Source organism: Protopterus annectens, chromosome 7.part0, assembly GCF_019279795.1.
Source record: "Protopterus annectens isolate FY-2018-M chromosome 7.part0, PAN1.0, whole genome shotgun sequence".
Classification (NCBI taxonomy): Eukaryota; Metazoa; Chordata; order Ceratodontiformes; family Protopteridae; genus Protopterus; species Protopterus annectens.
The window spans coordinates 1246698099-1246707529 of record NC_056739.1 but is presented as its reverse complement, the minus strand read 5'-3'; the positions used below and the strand labels follow the sequence as shown (position 1 = coordinate 1246707529).

The 9431-nt window shown below is 39.7% G+C and overlaps 1 protein-coding gene across 1 annotated transcript in view; it reads left to right on the top strand.

The window, feature by feature from the left end:
• Positions 1–9431, top strand: part of MEGF11 (multiple EGF like domains 11) — a 4956374-nt gene that overhangs the window by 3241845 nt on the left and 1705098 nt on the right. The gene's annotated exons all lie outside the window — the stretch shown is intronic.

Here is a 9431-nt window from a genome sequence, read left to right as displayed (position 1 = left end):
GAAACATGGACATGGGAAAGAAAGAGAGATATGCAATGGTGCAATATTTATGCAGAGGAGAAAGCCAAACTAATCAATACAAAAAAGCAGCTCCAAAGATATTTGAAGAGAAGTACGGGTAAGAGCACCCAGATATGGAAGATTTAACAATGCAAAAATAACGTTCACAAATGGGGAATGTAAAGCAGAAGATTAGTAGAGTAGAAGTTAAGCAAATACAAACTGAATTTATGGAATACCTGAGAAGTGAAGGATTTAGTTTAGAAAGTCTAACACATGTTATGTCACAGCATGATGGAACAGTGAGTCCCCAAAGTAAGGAGAAACATGTGGAATGGGAGACATCTGAAGAAGAAATATGGACATGGAAAAGAAAAAGAGATTTGATAAAGTGCAATATTTATGTAAATGAGAAAGCAAAACTAATCAATACAAAAAGCAGCCCCGAAGATATTTGAAGAGAAATTTATTTATTTATTTGACATTTGTTGACTGGGTTAGTCCGACTGAGCTTGTGCCCTTTTTCAGCAGAGGTCTGGGGAGAAAAGCTCTACAGTCACAAGTGATACAAGTAACGTGTTCACAGTACAAGTTTAGCATGGACAAAAGAAAAATATTCTCAATACAAGTTAAGTAAGTAAATAGTTCAAAAAAACATTGTAACATACAAAAAACTATACAAGTTTATAAGCTAATATCAATTGTTGTGTCAGTAAGGTTGTAGCACATCAGGCTTGCCAGACTAAGATACAATAAGCATGAAAAGGAGCATGTGCAGTAAAAAGATTCACAGGTGTGTCTCTTATAAGGAGCATGTACAGTAAAAGGATTCACAGGTGTGTGTCTTATGAGGAGCATGTGCAGTAAAAAGATTCACAGGTGTGTCTCCCAGACTAAGATACAATAAGCATGTAAAGGAGCATGTGCAGTAAAAGGATTCACAGGTGTGTCTCTTATAAGGAGCATGTACAGTAAAAGGATTCACAGGTGTGTCTCCCAGACTAAGATACAATAAGCATGAAAAGGAGTATGTCCAGTAAAAGGATTCACAGGTATGTGCCTTATAAGGAGCATGTGCAGTAAAAGGATGTACAGATGTGTCTCCCAGACTAAGATACAATAAGCATACAAAGGAGCATGTGCAGTAAAAGGATTCACAGGTGTGTGTCCCAGACTAAGATACAATAAGCATGAAAAGGAGCATGTGCAGTAAAAGGATTCACAGGTGTGTCTCCCAGACTAAGATACAATAAGCATGAAAAGAAGCATGTGCAGTAAAAGGATCCACAGGTGTGTCTCCCAGACTAAGATACAATAAGCATGAAAAAGATCATGTGCAGTAAAATGATTCACAGGTGTGTATCTTATAAGGAGCATGTGCAGTAAAAGGATTCACAGGTATGTCTCCAAGACTAAGATACAATAAGCATGAAAAGGAGAATGTGCAGTAAAAGGATTCACAGGTGTGTCTCCCAGACTAAGATACAATAAGCATGAAAAGGGGCATGTGCAGTAAAAGGATTCACAGATGTCTTTTCCACACTAAGATAAAATAAGCATGAAAAGGAACATGTACAGTAAAAGGATTCACAGGTGTGTCTCCTAGACTAAGATATAATAAGCATGAAAAGGAGCATGTGCAGTAAAATGATTCACAGGTGTGTCTCTTATAAGGAGCATGTGCAGGAAAAGGATTCACATGTGTGTCTCCCACACTAAGATACAATAAGCATGAAAAGGAACATGTACAGTAAAACGATTCACAGGTGTGTCTCCCAGACTAAGATACAATAAGCATGAAAAGGAGCATGTACAGTAAAAGGATTCACAGGTGTGTCTCCCAGACGAAGATACATAAGCATGAAAAGGAGCATGTGCAGTAAAAAGATTCACAGGTGTGTCACCCAGACTAAGATACAATAAGCATGAAAAGGAGCATGTGCAGTAAAAGGATTCACAGGTGTGTCTCCCAGACTAAGATACAATAAGCATGAAAAAGATCATGTGCAGTAAAATGATTCACAGGTGTGTATCTTATAAGGAGCATGTGCAGTAAAAGGATTCACAGGTATGTCTCCAAGACTAAGATACAATAAGCATGAAAAGGAGCATGTGCAGTAAAAGGATTCACAGGTGTGTCTCCCAGACTAAGATACAATAAGCATGAAAAGGGGCATGTGCAGTAAAAGGATTCACAGATGTCTTTTCCACACTAAGATAAAATAAGCATGAAAAGGAACATGTACAGTAAAAGGATTCACAGGTGTGTCTCCCAGACTAAGATATAATAAGCATGAAAAGGAGCATGTGCAGTAAAATGATTCACAGGTGTGTCTCTTATAAGGAGCATGTTCAGGAAAAGGATTCACATGTGTGTCTCCCACACTAAGATACAATAAGCATGAAAAGGAACATGTACAGTAAAAGGATTCACAGGTGTGTCTCCCAGACTAAGATACAATAAGCATGAAAAGGAGCATGTACAGTAAAAGGATTCACAGGTGTGTCTCCCAGACGAAGATACAATAAGCATGAAAAGGAGCATGTGCAGTAAAAAGATTCACAGGTGTGTCACCCAGACTAAGATACAATAAGCATGAAAAGGAGCATGTGCAGCAAAAGGACGCACAGGTGTGTCTCCCAGACTAAGATACAATAAGCATGAAAAGGAACATGTACAGTAAAAGGATTCACAAGTGTGTGTCTTATAAGGAGCATGTGCAGTAAAAGGATTCACAGGTGTGTTTCCCAGACGAAGATACAATAACCATGAAAAGGAGCATGTGTTGTAAAAGGATTCACAGGTGTGTCTCCCACACTAAGATGCAATAAACATAAAAAGGAGCATGTGCAGTAAAAGGATTCACAGGTGTGACTCCCACACTATGATACAATAAGCATGAAAAGGAACAGGTACAGTAAAAGGATTCACAGGTGTGTCTCCCAGATTAAGATATAATAAGCATGAAAAGGAACATGTACAGTAAAAGGATTCATAGGTATGTCTCTTATAAGGAGCATGTGCAGTAAAAGGATTCACATATGTGTCTCCCACACTAAGATACAATAAGCATGAAAAGGAACATGTACAGTAAAAGGATTCACAGGTGTCTCTCTTATAAGGCGAATGTGCAGTAAAAGGATTCACAGGTGTGTCTTTTATAAGGAGCATGTGCAGTAAAAGGATTCACAGGTGTGTCTCCCAGACTAAGATACAATAAGCATGAAAGGGAACAAGTGCAGTAAAAGGATTCACAGGTGGGTCTCCCAGACTAAGATACAATAAGCATGAAAAGGAGCATGTGCAGTAAAAGGATTCACAGGTGTGTCTCCCAGACTAAGATACAATAAGCATGAAAAGGAGCGTGTGCACTAAAAGGATTCACAGGTGTGTGTCTTATGAGGAGCATGTGCAGTAAAAGGATTCACAGGTGTGTCTCCCAGACTAAGATACAATAAGCATGAAAAGCAACATGTGCAGTAAAAGGATTCACAGGTGTGTCTCCCAGACTAAGATACAATAAGCATGAAAAGGAACATGTGCAGTAAAAGGATTCACAGGTGTGTCTCCCAGACTAAGATACAATAAGCATGAAAAGGAGTATTTGCAGTAAAATGATTCACAGGTATGTGCCTTATAAGGAGCATGTGCAGTAAAAGGATTCACAGGTTTGTCTCCCAGACTAAGATACAATAAGCATGAAAAGGAGCATGTGCAGTAAAAGGATTCACAGGTGTGTGTCTTATAAGGAGCATGTGCAGTAAAATGATTCACATGTGTGTCTCCCAGACTAAGATACAATAAGCATGAAAAGGAGCATGTGCAGTAACAGGATTCACAGGTGAGTCCCCCAGACTAAGATACAATAAGCATGAAAAGGATCATGTGCAGTAAAAGGATTCACAGGTGTGTCTCCCAGACTAAGATACAATAAGCATGAAAAGGAGCATGTGCAGTAAAATGATTTACAGGTGTGCCTCTTATAAGGAGCATATGCAGTAAAAGGATTCACAGGTGTGTCTCTTATAAGGAGCATGTGCAGTAAAAGGATTCACAGGTGTGTTTCCCAGACTAAGATACAATAAGCATGAGAAGGAGCATGTGCAGTAAAAGGATTCACAGGTGTGTCTCCCAGACTAAGATACAATAAGCATGAATAATAGCATGTGCAGTAAAAAGATTCACAGGTGTGTTTCCCAGACTAAGATACAATAAGCATGAAAAGGAGCATATGCAGTAAAAGGATTCTCAGGTGTGTCTCTTATAAGGAGCAATTGCAGTAAAATAATTCACAGGTGTGTCTCCCAGACTAAGATACAATAACCATGAAAAGGAGCATTTGCCATAAAAGGATTCACTGGTGTGCCTCTTATAAGGAGCATGTGCAGTAAAATGATTCACAGGTGTGTGTCTTATAAGGAGCATGTGCAGTAAAAGGATTCACTGATGTGTCTCCCAGACTAAGATACAATAAGCATGAAAAGGAGCATGTGCAGTAAAAGGATTCACAGGTGTGTCTCTTATAAGGAGCATGTGCAGTGAAAGGATTCGCAGGTGTGTCTCCCAGACTAAGATACAATAAGCATGAAAAGGAGCATGTGCAGTAAAAGGATTCACAGGTGTGCCTCTTATAAGGATCATGTGCAGTAAAATGATTCACAGGTGTGTGTCTTATAAGGAGCATGTGAAGTAAAGGGATTCACAGGTGTGTCTCCCAGACTAAGATACAATAAGCATGAAAAAGAGCATGTGCAGTAAAAGGATTCACAGGTGTGTCTCCCAGACTAAGATACAATAAGCATGAAAAGGAGCATGTGCAGTAAAAGGAATCTCAGGTGTGCCTCTTATAAGGAGCATGTGCAGAAAAAGGATTCACAGGTGTGTGTCTTATAAGGAGCATGTACAGTAAAAGGATTCACAGGTGTGTCTCCCAGAAAAAGATACAATAAGCATGAAAAGGAGCATGTGAGGTAAAATATTCACAGCTGTGCCTCCCAGACAAAGCTACAATAAGAATGAAAAGGAGCATGTGCAGTAAAAGGATTCACAGGTGTGTCTCCCAGACAAAGATACAATAAGCATGAAAAGGAGCATGTGAGGTAAAAGATTCACAGCTGTGCCTCCCAGACAAAGCTACAATAAGAATGAAAAGGAGCATGTGCAGTAAAAGGATTCACAGGTGTGTCTCCCAGACTAAGATACAATAAGCATGAAAAGGAGCGTGTGCACTAAAAGGATTCACAGGTGTGTCTCCCAGACTAAGATACAATAAGCATGAGAAGGAACATGTGCAGTAAAAGGATTCACAGGTGTGTCTCCCAGACTAAGATACAATAAGCATGAAAAGGAGCATGTGCAGTAAAAGGATTCACTGGTGTGTCTCCCAGACTAAGATACAATAAGCATGAAAAGGAGTATTTGCAGTAAAAGGATTCACAGGTATGTGCCTTATAAGGAGCATGTGCAGTAAAAGGATTCACAGGTTTGTCTCCCAGACTAAGATACAATAAGCATGAAAAGGAGCATGTGCAGTAAAAGGATTCACAGGTGTGTGTCTTATAAGGAGCATGTGCAGTAAAATGATTCACATGTGTGTCTCCCAGACTAAGATACAATAGGCATGAAAAGGAGCATGTGCAGTAACAGGATTCACAGGTGAGTCTCCCAGACTAAGATACAATAAGCATGAAAAGGAGCATGTGCAGTAAAATGATTCACAGGTGTGCCTCTTATAAGGAGCATGTGCAGTAAAAGGATTCACAGTTGTGTCTCTTATAAGGAGCATGTGCAGTAAAAGGATTCACAGGTGTGTTTCCCAGACTAAGATACAATAAGCATGAGAAGGAGCATGTGCAGTAAAAGGATTCACAGGTGTGTCTCCCAGACTAAGATACAATAAGCATGAATAATAGCATGTGCAGTAAAAAGATTCACAGGTGTGTTTCCCAGACTAAGATACAATAAGCATGAAAAGGAGCATATGCAGTAAAAGGATTCACAGCTGTGTCTCTTATAAGGAGCATGTGCAGTAAAAGAATTCACAGGTGTGTCTCCCAGACTAAGATACAATAACCATGAAAAGGAGCATTTGCAGTAAAAGGATTCACTGGTGTGCCTCTTATAAGGAGCATGTGAAGTAAAAGGATTCACAGGTGTGTGTCTTATAAGGAGCATGTGCAGTAAAAGGATTCAAAGATGTGTCTCCCAGACTAAGATACAATAAGCATGAAAAGGAGCATGTGCAGTAAAAGGATTCACAGGTGTGTGTCTTATAAGGAGCATGTGCAGTGAAAGGATTCGCAGGTGTGTCTCCCAGACTAAGATACAATAAGCATGAAAAGGAGCATGTGCAGTAAAAGGATTCACAGGTGTGCCTCTTATAAGGATCATGTGCAGTAAAATGATTCACAGGTGTGTGTCTTATAAGGAGCATGTGAAGTAAAGGGATTCACAGGGGTGTCTCCCAGACTAAGATACAATAAGCATGAAAAGGAGCATGTGCAGTAAAAGGATTCACAGGTGTGTCTCCAAGACTAAGATACAATAAGCATGAAAAGGAGCATGTGCAGTAAAAGGAATCCCAGGTGTGCCTCTTATAAGGAGCATGTGCAGTAAAAGGATTCACAGGTGTGTGTCTTATAAGGAGCATGTGCAGTAAAAGGATTCACAGGTGTGTCTCCCAGACAAAGATACAATAAGCATGAAAAGGAGCATGTGAGGTAAAAGATTCACAGCTGTGCCTCCCAGACAAAGCTACAATAAGAATGAAAAGGAGCATGTGCATTAAAAGGATTCACAGGTGTGTCTCCCAGACTAAGATACAATAAGCATGAAAAGGACCATGTGCAGTAAAATGATTCACAGGTGTGTCTCCCAGACTAAGATATAATAAGCATGAAAAGGAGCATCTGCAGTAAAAGGATTCACAGGTGTGTCTCTTATAAGGAGCATGTGCAGTAAAAGGATACACAGGTGTGTCTTCCAGACTAAGATACAATAAACATAGAAAGGAGCATGTGCAGTAAAATGATTCACAGGTGTGTCTCCCAGACTAAGGTACAATAAGCATGAAAAGGAGCATGTGCAGTAAAAGGATTCACAAGTGTGTCTCTTATAAGGAGCATGTGCAATAAAAAGATTCACAGGTCTGTCTTCCAGACTAAGATACAATAAGCATGAAAAGGAGCATGTACAATAAAAGGATTCACAGATGTGTCTCTTATAAGGAGCATGTGCAATAAAAGAATTCACAGGTGTGTCTCCCAGTCTAAGATACAATAAGCATGAAAAGGAGCATGTGCAGTAAAAGGATTCACAGGTATGTCTCCCAGACTAAGATACAATAAGCATGAAAAGGAGCATGTGCAGTAAAATGATTCACAAGTGTGTCTCCCAGACTAAGATACAATAAACATTAAAAGGATCATGTGCAGTAAAAGGATTCACAGGTGTGCCTCTTATAAGGAGCATGTGCAGTAAAAGTATTAACAGGTTTGTGTCTTATGAGGAGCATGTGCAGTAAAAGGATTCGCAGGTGTGTCTCCCAGACTAAGATACAATAAGCATGAAAAGAGTATGTGCAGTAGAAGGATTTATAGGTGTGTCTCTCATCAGGAGCATGTGCAGTAAAAGCATTCACAGGTGTGTCTCCCAGACTAACATACAATAAGCATGAAAAGGAGAATGTGCAGTAAAAGGATTCACAGGTGTGTCTCCCAGACTAAGATACAATAAGCATGAAAATAAGCATGTGCAGTAAAAGGATTCACAGGTGTGTCTCTTATAAGGAGCATGTGCAGTAAAAGGATTCACAGGTGTGCCTCCCAGACTAACATGCAATAAGCATGAAAAGGATCATGTGCAATAAAATGATTCACAGATGTGCCTCTTATAAGGAGCAAGTGCAGTAAAAGGATTCACACGTGTGTCTCCCAGACTAAGATACAATAACCATGAAAAGGAGCATCTGTTGTAAAAGGATTCACAGGTGTGCCTCCCAGACTAACATGCAATAAGCATGAAAAGGATCATGTGCAATAAAATGATTCACAGATGTGCCTCTTATAAGGAGCAAGTGCAGTAAAAGGATTCACAAGTGTGTCTCCCTGACTAAGATACAATAAGCATGAAAAGGAGCATGTACAGTAAAAGGATTCACAGGCGCGTGTCTTATAAGGAGCATGTGCAGTAAAAGGATTCATAGGTGTGTCTCTTATAAGGAGCATGTGCAGTAAAAGGATTCACAGGTGAATCTCCCATACTAAGATATAATAAGCATGAAAAGGAACATGTGCAGTAAAAGGATTCACAGGTGTGTCTCCCAGACTAAGATACAATAAGCATGAAAAGGAGCAAGTACAGTAAAATGATTCACAGGTGTGTCTCTTATAAGGAGCATGTGCAGTAAAAGGATTCACAGGTGTGTCTCCCAGAAAAAGATACAATAACCATGAAAAGAAGTATGTGCAGTAAAAGGATTCACAGGTGTGTCTCTTATAAGGAGCATGTGCAATAAAAGGATTTACAGGTGTGTCTCCCAGACTAAGATACAATAAGCATGAAAAGGAGCATGTGCAATAAAAGGATTCACAGGTGTGTCCCCCAGACTAAGATACAATAAGCATGAAAAGGAGCATGTGCAGTAAAATGATTCACAGGTTTGTCTCTCAGACTAAGATACAATAAGCATTAAAAGGAGCATGTGCAGTAAAAGGATTCACAGGTTTGTGTCTTATAAGGAGCATATGCAGTAAAAGGATTCACAGGTATGTCTCCCAGACTAAGATACAATAAGCATTAAAAGGAGCATGTGCAGTAAAATGATTCACATGTGTTTCTCCCAGACTAAGATACAATAAGCATGAAAAGCAGCATGTGCAGTAAAAGGATTCACAGGTGTGTCTCCCAGACTAAGATACAATAAGCATGAATAGGAGCATGTGCAGTAACAGGATTCACAGGTGTGTCTCCCAGACTAAGATACAATAAGCATGAAATTGAGCATTTGCAGTAAAAGGATTCACAGGTGTGCCTCATATAAGGAGCATGTGCACTAAAAGGATTCACAGGTGTGTCTCTTATAAGGAGCATGTGCAGTAAAAATATTCACGGGTGTGTCTCCTAGACTAAGATACAATAAGCATGAAAAGGAGCATGTGCAGTAAAAGGATTCACAGGTGTGTCTCCCAGACTAAGATAGAATAAGCATGAAAAGGAGCATATGCAGTAAAAGGATTCACAGGTGTGTCTCCCAGACTAAGATAGAATAAGCATGAAAAGGAGCATTTGCAGTAAAAGGATTCACAGGTGTGCCTCTTATAAGGAGCATGTGCAGTAAAAGGATTCACAGGTGTGTCTCCCAGACAAAGATACAATAAGCATGAAAAGGACCATGTGCAGTAAAATGATTCACAGGTGTGTCTCCCAGACT